Below are 17,468 nucleotides of genomic sequence, written 5' to 3'. Positions count from 1 at the left end.
AGCGTCGCCAAAAAAGTAATGAAAATGTTTTTTTTGGATCCGGAAGTGGTGCAAAATTGACGCAGACGCGATGAATTTAACATGGACTTGTCATAGGACGGAAGTCCTCCATTTCAACAGCCGTTGCACTGAATTTGATTCACTTCTTTAGATGTGATCCGAATTCAATGTTTTGGATGTAAATTAAAAAATTCTGTGATATTTTGTCAAATAAATAATTTTTATAATTTTTTATAATTTTTAATAGATTTTCACGCTTGTCGGAAACGTTTGACCTCAAATATTTTCAAAAATGCACAATTTTTTCAGATTGGATTTTTTTTCGACAAAATTTAAATGATTTGTATCATGTTATGAATTCTTACTCCGTTTTTAAAGTATTTGAAAAAAAAAGTTACAATTACCCATTAAAAGTATGAAAAACCAAGTTATAAAAATTTAATTAAAAGAACTTCCTGGGTAGTTAAAAAAGAAAACACCATTGGCCGTGCAACTTCTGGAAGTGTTTTTAAAGTTGTGCCTTTGGAAGAACTTCCAAATTTTTTTTTATGCTAACCATTGCCACCGTGACATTTCTAAGGGTTTCAAAGCTTCTCTAAGTGGTTTCAGTGCGATTTGGAACGCCGTTCGGATTCGGCTATAAAAAGGAGGTCCCTTGTCAATGATCTAAACATGGAATCGGGCAGCACTCAGTGATAAGAGAGAAGTTCACAAATGTGGTATCACAATGAACTGAATAGTCTAAGTGAGCCTGATACATCGGGCTGCCTGCCACCTAACCTAACCTCCTTTTAATTAAAATTTCATTACCTTAATATTGTATAAATTGAGCTTCCTAAAATTTAGTTTGCGTAATCTTGAATACCATGTAAATAGTTTTTTTCAGTGTATGTAGTTAAAACAAAGAACATTGTTGGGAGAACAGTTTTGGAAGTGCTTTTAAATTTGGGCCTTTAGAACAACTTCCAAATATTTTTGCTGCGTTTATTTTAAGTAAAATTTCATTATTAAAAAAAAAAAAATTAATATTTTGTAATTTTCGCATCGTAAAATTTAGGTTGCATAATCTTTAATATCACGTAAATATATTCTTTAGTGTAGTTTTTTATTTTTTTTTTACAGTCGACTTTGAAGGAACATATTCAAAATATTAACAATAAATCCATAGAAAATTTGATATTCGAACGAAGCTCTTCCTAATGAAACATATTTTTTAGCATTTTTATTAGTGGCATTTAATTAAATAGAAACAAAATGCTTGACACTTCCTGAAAATGAAAACCGCAATCGCCCCTATCAAATGTCCTGCTTTGAGCTTCCACAAAAATAAAATTATTTCCTTTAATTTTCTTTATAAAATCGTAATGTTGGACCAATGCGACTTCTGTACCAGTTGCCTCAAAAATATCACCCACTGTGTATAATTAATTGTGTGAATTGTATCCCATTGTTATAGTTTATACTCTGGCCCAGCATGATTCCCGCGAATTTGTGCTTCTTTTATTTCCTACCATTTCAATTGTTTAACAAGTGATTACAGATAATAAATCTTCAATTGGAAATGGTTAAAATTGAAATCAAGAATATAGGTTAATACAACAACTACCTCCTCCATCCAGCTCCATGGCAAAGAAAAATTTACATCACAAATATGGACAGCTTGAAGCTATCTTGCATTCGTAATCTATTATTAAACGATTAGTCATTAACATTTATAAACCTCAATTCATTGAATCCAATTGAATGCGAGAGCCATGTACAATGCAATGCACTGCAATTGAATTGCTAAGCAATCGTTCACATTGTAAATTGGATTATGCGATTTAAGTGGAATTTCATTCGATGCAGCCAGGCTAATGAAATCGTCATTTAGTTCATAACAAACCCCTTACCACGATATGGTGCGCTGTTAGTCAAACTAATAATCGTATTACAAATGAATTCAATGCGGAGGTATGAAAATAACGTTGAATAATTGCACGCAATGATTTCATTGTGGAACTTTGTGGCGAAGTAGTTCTTTTGTAGACTGACAGGCTAACAAAACTAAGTCAAGAAACGTTTAGAAGAAAAGCGATATTCTTTTAATAGAAACGAGAATGTGGCTAGACATTTACATATGTTGCATGCCAGCCTTATATTTTGGGCTAATTGAAAGACAGGACCCCATTTTAATATTAACTAAATTATTTAAAACAAGTATAAATGGATTTAAGTTCGGCTTGGACCGAATCTAAAATACCCACCACCATGAATCAGAGATAATAGTTGCCTTTCAGAAATTTTCGTAATGGGTTACTTGCAAATATATACACTGAAAGGAAACTTGCCCGGTTCCAAAGATTTTGTCTATACACTAATGATTTTGGTATTGAATCCGAGACAAAGAAGCGAAGAATTGGAGTTAGGAAAAACTTAAGGCACAATTCTCCTTAGATTGCATACTTGATTCTAGGAAACAATGTTCAATTTATTCGTTTTTTCAGCTTTTTATACCCACCACCATGGTGACGGGGTATAATAAGTTTGTCATTCCGTTTGTAACACATCGAAATATCGATTTCCGACTATATAAAGTATATATATTCTTGATCAGGGAGAAATTCTAAGACGATATAACCATGTCCGTCTGTCCGCCTGTCTGTTGCAATCACGCTACATTATTCAATAATGAAGCAATCGTGCTGAAATTGTGCACAAACTCGTCTTTTGTCTGCAGGCAGGTCAAGTTCAAAGATGGGCTATATTGGTTCTGGTTTTTATATAGTCCCCATATAAACCGACCTCCCGATTTTGGGTCTTGGTCAGTAGTTTTTACCCAATTTGCCTGAAATTTGAAATCTAGAGTTATTTTAGTATCACACTGAAAAAACAGTGAACCCACCAGGAAAGAAAATTTTAGTTAGTTTTAGAAAAAATATTTTAATTTTAGAAAAATTTAACTAAACTGTATTAGAAACGCAGATGTCACACCGATTTCACAAAACTAAGTAAATAATTTTCGATAAATTCAAGAAAATTTATTAGAGATAATTCATTTTTTTTCAAATGTTAAAGAAAATTTCGAAGTTTGAAGGAAAAAATTGGAGTTAAAAATTGCAAAAATGTCTTTAGTACCATACGAAGTTCATGATGGGCTCAGTACTGGTAAAATTTACAAATTCTAAGAAATTCTGAACTATTTTGTGGGAGACCCGAATTTAGTTCATCTTTATGCTTCATTTGTGTATAATTTTTTCCTCTATTTTAGTTATTTTAACTAACGTACGCAAAAAATTATTAACGTCATGGAAACTTTCTTAAAACGTAAAAATTCCATGAACTTAAATTAAATTAAATCAGCTTTAGTGAAATATAGGGTTCACTTTTTTTTGAGTGCATAACTCTTAACGAAAATGATGAGTATCGGTCCATGTTTTTATATAGCCCCCATATAGACCGATCTCCAGAGTTTACTTTTTGGGCTTATAGAAACCGTAGTTCTTATTCAATTTGTCTGAAATTGAAAATCTAGAGATATTTTAGTACCACAAATACCTGCGCCGGCGTGTATTGGTCCATGTTTTGGTATATCCCCTATATAGACCGATCTCCAAATTTTATTTCTTGGGCTTTTGGAGCCGTAGTTTTTATCCAATTTGCACGAAATTTGAAATCTACAATTATTTTACGACCACAAAAAGGTGCACCGTCACAGTCCTTTCAAAACGTGTTAACGATAACTTAAGTTTCCGAATCCAGACTCGAGTACAAGTAGAAATTATGCTTTGTTTCAAGTAAACAAGTCTTTAAAATAAAGTGCTGAAAACATCTTCTATTTTTAAATGTTTTTTTTTTTTTTTCTTTGAAGTCACGGTATAAGAAGTCAAGCAATTTAAAGGCAATTTCATTAATTTTGAAGACTTTTTCAGAATTATAAAAACCATTTTGACCTTAGTCAAACACATTTTTCTTTCATGTTAAGATATCCATTTTGAAGTCATATCACTTAGTTATAAGGACAAATCGATTTCATTGAATAGTTTATCGACTTTTGGACAAAGAAAAATCTTTAAATCAGGGAAATGTATCTTCTATACTAACACAAAATTCTCATTCTTATTTGATGGACGTGAAATCTTTGGTTTCACGACAATATTTTTATACCCTCCACCATAGGATGGGGGGTATATTAACTTTGTCATTCCGTTTGTAACACATCGAAATATTGCTCTAAGACCCCATAAAGTATATATATTCTGGGTCGTGGTGAAATTCTGAGTCGATCTAAGCATGTCCGTCCGTCCGTCCTTCCGTCCATCTGTTGAAATCACGCTAACTTCCGAACGAAACAAGCTACCGACTTGAAACTTGGCACAAGTAGTTGTTATTGATGTAGGTCGGATGGTATTGAAAATAGGCCATAACGATCCACTTTTACGTATAGCTCCCATATAAACGGACCCTCAGATTTGGCTTGCGGAACCTCATGGAGGAGAAAATTTCATCCGATCCGGCTGAAATTTGGTACATGGTGTTGGTGTATGGTCTCTAATAACCATGAAAAAATTGGTCCACAACGGTCCATAATTATATATAGCCCCCATATAAACCGATCCCCAGATTTGGCATCGGGAGCCTCTAGGAGGAGCAAAATTCATCTGATCCGGATCAAATTTGATACATTTCGCTAGTTTATGGCCAATAACAACTATGCCAAAATTGGTCCGTATCGATCTTTATTATATATAGCCCCCAAAAATTTTATATTTCTATAGAAAATTTTGTCAAAAATTTATTTCTATAGAAAATTTTGTCAGAATTGTATTTCTATAAAAAATTTTGTCAGAATTTTATTTCTGCAGAAATTTTTGTCAAAATGTTATTTCTGTAGAATATTTATGAAGCATTTCACAGTTGGAGAGGAATATTTTGCAAAATCTTCCAAAACATCAAGGATTCTACCAATCTACCAAACAGTAAAAAATCTGCCATATTTGGTAGACTCGTGGTCATAATTGTATATAGCCCCCATATAAAGCGACCCCTACATTTCAATTCTGGCTCTCTAATTACGGCACAAAAGTTCATATCGGTTCGTAATTATTTCTTCAATATACATACCGGTCAAGAACTGAATATTATTATTTATTATAATTACAAATTACAATAAACTTATTTATACGGGCATTAGCAACTAGAGGCTATCGGCCTAAAGAAAATATATACGTATTTAATCGACCTTTCTTTTGTCCCGCATGGACTAACTTACAATCTAGAAGATGATGTTAAGACGTTTTAAGATGCCTTGCCATCGGTCGCAACCAGGGCTGCCAATTTTGCCCATTTATCGGAATTTTGACCATTTTTTACTCAAAAAATAGCAAATGCCGATTTTCCGATTTTTGCCCCATAAAAAACGATATTAGTTCGGTTAAAAAATTTGGACTAGAAGCGGATCGTTTACACAATTAGAGCCAGCAAAAGAGAGAATTCATTTGACAATAGTCAGATAGAGAAATTGCAAGTTTTTGCTAGAGATTTCATACATGTAGGAGCTATATCTCATTTAACATCTACAGTGTTAGTATCACGGTTGCCACTCGTGCCAGAAATAATCGAACAAAATTTAAAGAAAATTTTATCAAAAATCTACCAAATTACAAAAATATCTTGAAGTTGTTGATCAAATGGTTAGTATATGCCAAAATTTTGCTTTACTCGAAAGAAATGTTTTATATGGAATTTATAGAAAATTTTGTAAACATTTTATTTCTACAGAAAAAGTTGTCAAAAGTTTATTTCTATAGAAAATTTTGCCAAAATTTTATTTCTATAGAAAATTTTGTAAAAATTTTATTTCTATAGAAAAAGTTGTTCAAATTTTATTTCAATAGAAAATTTCGGTAAAATTTTATTTGTATAGAAAATTTTGTCAAAATTTTATTTGTATAGAAAATTTTGTCAAAATTTTATTTCTATAGAAAATTTTGTCAAAATTTTATTTCTATAGAAAATTTTGTCAAAATTTTATTTCTACAGAAAATTTTGTTAAAATTTTATTTCTATAGAAAATTTTGTCAAAATTTTATTTCTATAGAAAATTTTGTCAAAATTTTATTTCTATAGAAAATTTTGTCAAAATTTTATTTCTACAGAAAATTTTGTTAAAATTTTATTTCTATAGAAAATTTTGTCAAAATTTTATTTCTATAGAAAATTTTGTCAAAATTTTATTTCTATAGAAAATTTTGTCAAAATTTTATTTCTATAGAAAATTTTGCCAACATTTTGTTTGTAAGAGAATTTTGTCAAAATTTTATTTCTATAGAAAACTTTCTCAAGCCTTTATATCTATAGAAAATTTTTGCACATTTTTATTTCTATAGAATATTCTTGCAAAAATGTATTTCTATAGAACATTTTTGGCAATTATTTTCTATAGTAAATTTTTGCAAAAATGTATTTCTATGAACATTTTTGCAAAATTGTATTTCTAAGAAAATTTTGCAAATTTTTATTTTTAATAAAATTTTTGCAAATTGTCAAATTGTGGAAAATCGGGCAACACATATGTAAATATTAAAGATCTTTATTTTTATTTTTAAATAAAAAACTTACTGAAGTAAAACTATATATTAAAAAAAAAATATTTTTTATATTATTTTTGGGATTGCATAGCATTGCATAAAAATGTTTTTTTTTATTTTATTTTTATACAAGACTGAATTCATTATGATTTAGTTGTTGAAATGCATAGTTGTGGTAATTTTCAGTTCTTTATATGAAATAAATATTTTTGGTTTTAACCAAAAATTTAGTTTGGTTTTAATATTATTAACATTGCAGATTTTTTGACGATTTTTAAAATGGAAGTGACGATTATGACGATTTTTTCGGAAAAAAGTGAAGATTATTCTTGAAATTTTATTGGCAGCCCTGGTCGCAACCCAAGTAATTTAATTGTGGATGACCGTCTTTAGTAGAAGTTTTTACGCACCGCATGCTGGAAGATACATAAGATTCTGCCTGACCAAACTTTCAGACGTATATACTTGTTTTTGTCTCAATTTATTCCATAACATACGATGGAATTGAGATCGATCGATTAATATTTTGCTTCGGGCTTCAATAGATCCGGATGCTACCTGGCATCTATGGTAAAACAATCAAAAGAATATTATAAATTCAATCATAACACCTCAATGATTAATCATAACCAACGACAAACTCTTTTTTCGAACATTTACGACATGTGGGAGCGATAATTACCCTAAGCCAGCTCAATCTGGGTGACAGGTTTATTTAAATATGCATTGCCATTTCATCAATTACTCGGCAAGCACCTTTTACTTTGTGTATGCTCCATATTTACTACGTACAAATTTATCGCTTATTGGGGGTTGGTCTTAACGGCAAGCAATAACAACAACAACAAACGAAACGAAAAAAAACGCCACCTTCGCTTTACTTTTGTTTTATGCCGCAATTTGACACTCGATCAGATTACAATGGTAACCCTTACACGCTCTATGTCGCTGACATAATACACAAGTCAACGTAGCTAGTAAATGGACCACCTCCACATAACCTACCTACCTAGCGGCTGAGTGAATGACTGGTTACATGTGGTTGGTCATCCAAAATGAAAGCAAATGCGAGCAAAGTAAACATTATCTATTCACAATTGTTATAAATTTCAATTTGTTACAATTACAAGCTGAAGCCAAAATAAATCTACAATGGTTGGCTAGCTAAAACACTAACAACAAAAAAAACTTGCTTAGAATGTTGTTTAGTTTGTATAGTCACATTTGGGGAGGTGGGACCATAGCGGGACGCATTCGGGTGGGGAACAACAAATCCACAACGAAAATATTAACCATGTGCTGTACTCTTAGGTTATGCATGAGAGATACCACTACCACCCCTTACACTTGAAGTGGAGTTAACGTCGCCAAGGGATAAAGACAGAATAGTGAAATCAGACAAGAAAAAATTATCAATATTTGAGATGTGGTGAGAACAATATCGATATATTCTGGATTCTTGGAAAGTTTTAGAATTCTTCCTCAAACAAATGTAAGTTCTCAGATTTAATCTTCAAGTTTAATTCCCCTCAAAAATGAGGAAAAGAGTCTATAAAAATCAAGCGAAACTGATTAAGTAGTTAAGCTTAAAAACTAGTTACTAAAAGAGCATATATCATTACTCGCAGCATAAGGGTAAAAAGTTCCCATCACCAATATTTAAAAGTACGCATTTGTTGTTTGAGTTCTATATCCGAAAAAATGTTTACGTGATATTGAAGATTAATTTTGGGATGCGCAATTTACAAAATATTAAGGACAATTTTTTTGAAATAATGAAATTTTAATTAAAATAAAGTTTATAATCTTTGCTTCAAAAAAATTTGTTTGATTAAATTTAGGAAACAAATTTTTAGTCCCTCCGTTAAAGTCGCATGTCTTTGAACTAAGGCAAATTTCCAGTCTATTGTGATACCTCAGAGAGAAGTTCACCACTGTGATATCACAATGGACTGAATAGTCTAAGTGAGCCTGAAATATCGAGCTGCCAATATACCAAACCAACATAAATAACTTTGTTAATAAATCGCTAAAATAAATGATATATGTATCGTAATTTTAATTTTTGGAGCCTGGATTTAAACCTTAAGAGAAGGTCAAAATCTTTGGATCCAAGTAAACTTTTTTGGAGGGTAGAAAACTTTTAGTTGTATACCCTCCATCATAATAGTGTCATTCCGTTCGTACCACATAAAAAATATTATTCTAAGACCACGCAAAGTATATATTGTCGTGGTGAAATTTTGATCCGATCTAGCGATGCCCGTCCGCCTATTGAAATCACGCTAAACAATATATCCGCTTAAAATCCGTTTATTGATGTAGGTCGGATAGTAATGTGTATGGGCCATGTCGGACCAAATTTCGATTCCCGTATTTAATTTCCAGAGCTTCCAGTAGGTGCACATTTCATCCGATCCGGTTGAAACTTGGTTTGTTGGAAAGTTGATCACATCGGGGGGTATGAAATTTTGTTTTTAGCTGTCAACTCCACAATTTTGTGTATAGATTGATGGATAGAACTTAGCTCTACAAAAAATGCAATTTCTTCTTAACTGCATTCCCTAGAAAATTATATGAATTTTAGAAGAAAAAATTGTGCCTATGCGCTTTAGATTAAAAGTTATAAAGTCCACAAATTAGAATTTCAAAACAAACCCAATTTTGACCATTTTTATACCCTCCACCATAGGATGGGGGGTATATTAGGTTAGGTTAGTTAGGTTAGGTTAGGTGGAAGCCCGATGTATCAGGCTTACTTAGACTATTCAGTCCATTGTGATACCACATTGGAGAACTTCTCTCTTATCACTGAGTGCTGCCCGATTCCATGTTAAGCTCAATGACAAGGGACCTCCTTTTTATAGCCGAGTCCGAACGGCGTTCCACATTGCAGTGAAACCCCTTAGAGAAGCTTTGAAACCCTAAGAAATGTCTCCAGCATTACTGAGGTGGGATAATCCACCGCTGAAAAACTTTTTGGTGTTCGGTCGAAGCAGGAATCGAACCCACGGCCTTGTGTATGCAAGGCGGGCATGCTAACCATTGCACCACGGTGGCTCCCATGGGGGATATATTAAATTTGTCATTCTGTTTGTAGCACATCGAAATATTACTCTAACACCCCATAAAGTATACATATTCTGGGTCGTGGGGAAATTCTGAGTCGATCTACACCGAAAGAAACAGCGTTCGTCACCTTGACGATTGAGTTTCATCAATGCGTTTTCGTCTATGCGATGAAAAGTTTCGTCCATGGGAGTATTTCGGTAGTCCACGTGACGAAATCAATCATCAGAGTCAATGTTTGTTCTTTTCATAGTTCTTTACATTGATGATCTAGTTTCGTCTATGAGACGATATTATTTTCTTTCCGATTCAGCGAAAGTTAACCAAAATTAACATTTGATTTAAATTAATTTCGTTTATATGAAGTCCCAATATATGAATTACACATATTAATAGAAGTTGGACAAAAGTTTTAAGTGTTTTATTTTCATGATGTATCAAGGATGCTGGTTTTCGTCAATGCGATGAAAGAATCTTCAAATTGATGAAACATACTTTTCTCTGAAATGTGTATCAAAAAATCTCAATGCTAACTAAAACATAAAACGTTATACGGTGTATATAGTATATAGATGTTTGTACTTTACATTTTTCCATTAGTACTAATCTGAACACCTAAAAGTCGAATCAATAGTCAATGTGACAAAACAGTGTTCAATGTGATGATAAAATTCATACGTTCTGTAGATGTGTGTTTATTTCTCTACCTAAAAAAACACACACACACACAACCAAATGCGCTTGCTACGTTTTGTTTTTAAAATAACTGTACACAGCTTTTATTAATGAGAGCTAAGTTATTTTTGTTGGGTATTTCATGCTCTCTCCATATTTAACTTAACTTAAACGAGTATTTGAGCAAACATTTGTTCACATGATTGTTTTCAAATTGGCTTACAAGACATATGAGAACAATAAAAGTCGTCAAATTGAAGAAAATAGTAATCAAATAGACGAAAAGTTTCATCTACTCCGTTGACATGTATTCAAATACTAATGCAATAACACATCCATACGTAGTTGTGTGGTAGAAATATTGTTTTTTTTTCTGTTCGGTAAGAACATTTCAAATGGTTCCTCTCAGTTGTTGAGTTTGCGCGTGCCGAAAATAAAGAGCTAATGCTTAAAGATGTGAAAGTGAAAATAAAAACAAAAATGTGAGTAAAATAAAAAAAAACATGAAGTGTTATATATGGAAAAAAAATTTAACCAAAATGACGATTTTTTTTTTTATTTTTTGGTCAATATATTTTTTATTTTTTAACATTTATATGTTTATGGAAGTATTTCTAAATTTACAGATAAATGCCGCAACATTTTTCGTTCTGTGAAAACTGAATACGGATAAAGAAATTAAAGAATAAAGATGAATTGGATGAGCAAACAATTCAAAACGAAAAGGAACAGTTGGGCACAAAAAGGGTGAGTTAAATTTTGTTCTAAAAAGATCGAATATATTTTACAATAATTTAAAATTTCAATTTTTAAATCTTCTTTATAATTTTTTTACTCCACAGGATGAACCCATAAAACTTTTCATCCTTGGTGATCTAAACACTAATTAAGGTAACAGAATGTTTGTGTGTCTAGATGGTCAATTTATCAAAATCAACAGCTTTGGTAGATGTGTATGAAAAATTTTGTATACGTTTTTACTTCGTTAGTTGTACATATTTCAAATAAATAAAATTTAAATTTAATTAAAATAAAAAACAATATGGTTCTTTATTAAAAGTGTCGTAGAAAATATTTCTAATAATCAATTTATCAATTTGATGTTTACAGCGTATTGATGAATCGATTACATCAAATTGATGAATCTATTACATCATATTGATGAATGGAGTACGTCAAATTTAGAGAAAGAGTTCATCGCTATGACGAAGGCGTTTGTAGCGATGACGAACGAGAATCGTACTTTTGAAGAATTGCATCATCGCATGGATGAAAGAGAATAATCGCAGATACGAAAAATATCATCACATAGATGAAATACATTCATCATCTGGACGTAACATAGTCGTATGTAGGATGTAAATAAGTTCATCACAGGGATGAATTCACATCATCGCTATGACGAAAAAATCGTCAATGGGATGAAATGTTACGTTAGCTCATTTTTGACGAAAAATTCGTCACCGTGATGTAAAGATTCATCCTCATGACGTACTTTTTCCTTTCAGTGTAAGCATGTCCGTCTTTTGAAATCACGCTAACTTCCGAACGAAACAAGCTATCGACTTCAAACTTGGCACAAGTAGTTGCTATTGATGTAGGTCGGATGGTATTGCAAATGGGCCATATCGGTCCACTTTTACGTGTAGCCCCCATATAAACGAACCCCCAGATTTGGCTTGCGAGCCTATAAGAGTAGCATATTTCATCCGATCTAGCTGAAATTTGGTACATGGTGTTAGTATGTGGTCTCTAACAACCATGCAAAAATTGGTCCATATCGGAGCATAATTATATATAGACCGATCCCCAGATTTGACCTCCGGAGCCTCTTAGAGGAGCAAAATTCATCCGATCCGGTTGAAATTTGGTACGTGGTGTTAGAATATGGTCTTTAATAACCATGCCAAAATTGGTCCATATCGGTCCATAATTATATATAGCCACCATATAAACCGATCCCCAGATTTGGTTTGCGGATCCTCTACGAGAAGCAAATTTCATCCGATCTGGCTGAAATCTGATACATGGTATTAGTATATGATCTCTAACAACCATACTAAAATTGGTCCATATCGGTCCATAATTACATATAGCTCCCATATAAACCGATGCCCAGATTTGACCTCCGGAGCCTCTTAGAGGAGCAAAATTCATCCGATCCGGCTGAAATTTGGTACGTGGTGTTAGTATATGTTCTCTAACAACCATGCAAGAATTGGTCCATATCGGTCCATAATTATATATAGCCCCCATATAAACCGATCCCCAGATTTGTCCTCCGGAGCCTCTTGGAGGAGCAAAATTCATCCGATCTGGTTGAAATTTGGTACGTGGTGTTAGTATATGGTCTCTAACAACCATGCAAGAATTGGTCCATATCGGCCCATAATTATATATATCCCCCCCATACAAGCCGATCACCAGATTTGTCTCCGGATCCTCTTGGAGGAGCAAAATTCATCCGATCCGGTTGAAATTTGGAACGTGGTGTAAGTATGTTGACTCTAACAAGCACGCAAGAATTGGTCCATATCGGTCCATAATTATATATAGCCCCCATATAAACCGTTCCCCAGATTTGATCTCCGGAGCCTCTTGGAGGAGCAAAATTCATCCGATCCGGTTGAAATTTGCAACGTGGTGTTAGTATGTTCTCTCTAACAAACACGCAAGAATTGGTCCATATCGGTTCATAATCATGGTTGCCACTCGAGCCAAAAATAATCTACCAAAGTTTTATTTCTATAGAAAATGTTGTCAAAATTATAATTCTATAGAGCATGTTGTCAAAATTTAATTCTATTGAAAATTTTATCAAAATTTTATTTCTATAGAAAATCTTGTCAAAATGTTATTTCTATAGAAAATTTTGTCAAAATTTTATTTCTACAGAAAATTTTGTTAAAATCTTATTTCTATAAAAAATTTTGTTAAAATTTTATTTCTATAGAAAATTTTGTTAAAATCTTATTTCTATAGAAAATTTTAATTCGATTGTGGATGACAGTCTTCAGTAGAAGTTTCTACGCAATCCATGGTGGAGGGTACATAAGCTTCGGCCTGCCCGAACTTACTGCCGTATATACTTGTTTGTATGTTTTTTTTTTTTTTTTTTGGAAAAGGCACATACATTCTTTCAGTCGTAACATTTTTTTTATAGATTTCTCCCTATCTTTGTTTTCCTGTTTCTTATAGAACACCAAAAACAGATGCGTTTTAAGCTTTGATCGGCCATTTTGGTCCAGTTTTCAAAAAATTCTCATTTGGCAATGCACCGACTGCTAAGCCGATCTCTTTTCCATAAAGCCCCACGTGTCCACTAACTAACAGTAAAAGGTTTTAACATCCTAACAGTAAATAACAGGATGGCTGATAAGTCCCCGGTCTGGCGTCGCTAGTATTAAATGTATATTATTTTTATATAGTACCAACCTTCAAAGGATTCGTGTCAAAATTTGACGTCTGTACGTCAATTAGTTTGTGAGATAGAGCGTCGTTTGTGAAGCAACTTTTGTTATTGTGAAAAAATGGAAAAAAGGAATTTCGTGTTTTGATAAAATACTGTTTTCTGAAGGGAAAATTACGGTGGAAGCAAAAACTTGGCTTGATAATGAGTTTCTGGACTCTGCCCCAGGGAAATCAACAATAATTGATTGGTATGCAAAATTCAAGCGTGGTGAAATGAGCACGGAGAACGGTGAACGCAGTGGACGCCCGAAAGAGGTGGTTACCGACGAAAACATCAAAAAATCCCCAAAACGATTTTGAATGAAGCTCTGTGCAAAATGGGTGCCGCACGAGCTCACATTTGACCAAAAACAACAACGTGTTGATGATTCTGTGCGGTGTTTGCAGCTGTTAACTCGTAATACACCCGAGTTTTTCCGTCGATATGTGACAATGGATGAAACATGGCTCCATCACTACACTCCTGAGTCCAATCGACAGTCGGCTGAGTGGACAGTGACCGGTGAACCGTCTCCGAAGCGTGGAAAGACTCAAAAGTCCGCTGACAAAGTTATGGCCTCTGTTATTTGGGATGCGCATGGAATAATTTTTATCGATTATCTTGAGAAGAGAAAAACCATCAACAGTGACTATTATATGGCGTTACTGGAGCGTTTGAAGGTCGAAATCGCGGCAAAACGGCCCCATATGTAGAAGAAAAAATTGTAGTTCCACCAAGACAACGCACCGTGCCACAAGTCATTGAGAACGATGGCAAAAATTCATGAATTGGGCTTCGAATTGCTTCCCCACCCACCGTATTCTCCAGATCTGGCCCCAGCGACTTTTTCTTGTTCTCAGACCTCAATAGGATGCTCGCAGGGAAAAAATTTGGCTACAATGAATGCAATGATCGCCGAAACGGAGGCCTATTTTGAGGCAAAACCGAAGGAGTACTACCAAAATGGTATCAAAAAATTTGAAGGTCGTTATAATCGTTGTATCGCTCTTGAAGGGAACTATGTTGAATAATAAAAACGAATTTTGACAAAAAAAAAATGTGTTTTTCTTTGTTAGACCGGGGACTTATCAGCCAACCTGTTATGCAAAAATATAAATATGAAATATGCAAATTACAAAAAAATAACGTTTTTTGTGTCCCCACTTTGGGGATTTTGGGAATGGTATATCCAACAATATTTATTAAAACAATTTTCCCTGGAAAATCGATAAAAATCATAATCATATCACAATTAGTTCAAAAGTTATTCCTTAGTAACTTCAATTCATATTCTTAATTCACAAATAAACCGGAAATTTTGAAAAAAATTGTTCCTTGCCCCAAAAATTAAAAATTTTTATATAACATAATATAACATAAGTATAAAGTTCTCTCAAATACCTTTCCAACGATATATTATATTTAGACCGATGCTTAGCAAAATGCGCCTAAAATGTCCACTAAACATCACTAACTCGGGTAAAATAATGCATTTCTGAAAATGTATGTTTTATATGGGGGCTATACCGAAATCGGAACCGATTCGAATCAAACTTGGCACACCTGACGATACTATCAAATATACTCCTTGTGCAAAATTTGAAGCAAATTAGAGAAAAAATCTGGCTACTGGAGCCATATACGTGCATATTGGGCGTAAGATATATGGGGACTATATCTAAATCTGAACCGATTTCAACCAAACTCGGCAGCTAGAATATTAATTCTATTACCTGTGCAAAATTTTAAGTTATTCCTAATGAAATCGTGGTCTCGGAGTGAAAATTTAGTTCCCCGTGGTTATGTGAGTATGAATCGGACAATAGACATAAAGGGTGATTTGTTAAGAGCTTGATAACTTTTTTTTTTTTAAAAACGCATAAAATTTACATTTACTGTTTGAAGATAATCTCATTTAAATGTTGACCGCGGCTGCGTCTTAGGTGGTCCATTCGGAAAGTCCAATTTTGGGCAACTTTTTCGAGCATTTCGGCCGGAATAGCCCGAAGTTCTTCGGAAATGTTGTCTTCCAAAGCTGGAATAGTTGCTGGCTTATTTCTGTAGACTTTAGACTTGACGTAGCCCCACAAAAAATAGTCTAAAGGCGTCAAATCGCATGATCTTGGTGGCCAACTTACCGGTCCATTTCTTGAGATGAATTGTTCTCCGAAGTTTTCCCTCAAAATGGCCATAGAATCGCGAGCTGTGTGGCATGTAGCGCCATCTTGTTGAAACCACATGTCAACCAAGTTCAGTTCTTCCATTTTTGGCAACAAAAAGTTTGTTAGCATCGAACGATAGCGATCGCCATTCACCGTAACGTTGCGTCCAACAGCATCTTTGAAAAAATACGGTCCAATGATTCCACCAGCGTACAAACCACACCAAACAGTGCATTTTTCGGGATGCATGGGCAGTTCTTGAACGGCTTCTGGTTGCTCTTCACTCCAAATGCGGCAATTTTGCTTATTTACGTAGCCATTCAACCAGAAATGAGCCTCATCGCTGAACAAAATTTGTCGATAAAAAAGCGGATTTTCTGCCAACTTTTCTAGGGCCCATTCACTGAAAATTCGACGTTGTGGCAGATCGTTCGGCTTCAGTTCTTGCACGAGCTGTATTTTATACGGTTTTACACCAAGATCTTTGCGTAAAATCTTCCATGTGGTCGAATAACACAAACCCAATTGCTGCGACATTTCATTCATCGACATTTCACGGTCTTCAGCAACACTCTCAGAAACAGACGCAATATTCTCTTCTGTACGCACTGTACGCATTCGTGTGGTTGGATGAATGTCCAATAAAGTAAACTGAGTGCGAAACTTGGTCACAATCGCATTAATTGTTTGCTCACTTGGTCGATTATGTAGACCATAAATCGGACGTAAAGCGCGAAACACATTTCGAACCGAACACTGATTTTGGTAATAAAATTCAATGATTTGCAAGCGTTGCGTTAGTAAGTCTATTCATGATGAAATGTCAAAGCATACTGAGCATCTTTCTCTTTGACACCATGTCTGAAATCCTACGTGATCTGTCAAATACTAATGCATGAAAATCCTAACCTCAAAAGAATCACCCTTTATAAGAGCTATCTAAATCTGAATCGATTTCCATAAAAATTTTAGTTTCCAAATCAAAGCAAAACTGTGGCTTCTGGGTCCATATAAAATACTACAAAAAAAAAATTCGATGTTACTACATTATGGCCCCAGAAGCCAAATTTGCAAAATTAGAGGAAAACAACTTCGCTTTCACACAAAGAAATTATTATGTCGATATCTTTATCCGTTCAAATGTTGTAGAATTATTTCCAAAAAAAATGTGATTTGGAATCTCTGTAAAGCGTTAGAAAGCAATAAAAATTATAAAAAATTATAAAAATTATACATTAAAAAAAAAACACTGAATACTCAGACCATCTCTGATGGTGGAGGATACATAAGATTCTGCCTGGCCGAACTTACGGCAACAGTTTCTTGTTTTTCTTTTTCGTAATGTATACACAAAAAATTAATTCTTCCTCCGAAACGAAATTTTAGACTAACGACGTGAACACTGAACACGGTACAAAAAATAAACATTTGCTTCACTTACTCAACTTACCATGTAATAAATCGAAATACATTTTACAAATTATAGATTACTTGCAACAACAATAATAGACTCTCTGTGTAAACTAACCAACAATAATAAAA

The 17,468-nt window shown here is 33.6% G+C and overlaps 1 protein-coding gene and 1 long non-coding RNA gene across 2 annotated transcripts in view; one reads left to right on the top strand and one right to left on the bottom strand.

Moving 5' to 3' along the window:
• The window catches only part of LOC142221841 (uncharacterized), a 182,889-nt gene that overhangs the window by 51,414 nt on the left and 114,007 nt on the right, over positions 1-17,468 (bottom strand). The window lies entirely within an intron of this gene.
• LOC142242320 (uncharacterized) lies at positions 10,734-11,354 on the top strand. Its single transcript, XR_012724090.1, has 3 exons — positions 10,734-10,795; positions 10,940-11,060; positions 11,156-11,354. It is a non-coding gene; the product is annotated as an uncharacterized LOC142242320 (long non-coding RNA).

The sequence above is a fragment of the Haematobia irritans genome, chromosome 1, assembly GCF_050003625.1.
Source record: "Haematobia irritans isolate KBUSLIRL chromosome 1, ASM5000362v1, whole genome shotgun sequence".
NCBI lineage: Eukaryota > Metazoa > Arthropoda > Insecta > Diptera > Muscidae > Haematobia > Haematobia irritans.
This window is presented reverse-complemented; position numbering and strand designations above follow the sequence as displayed.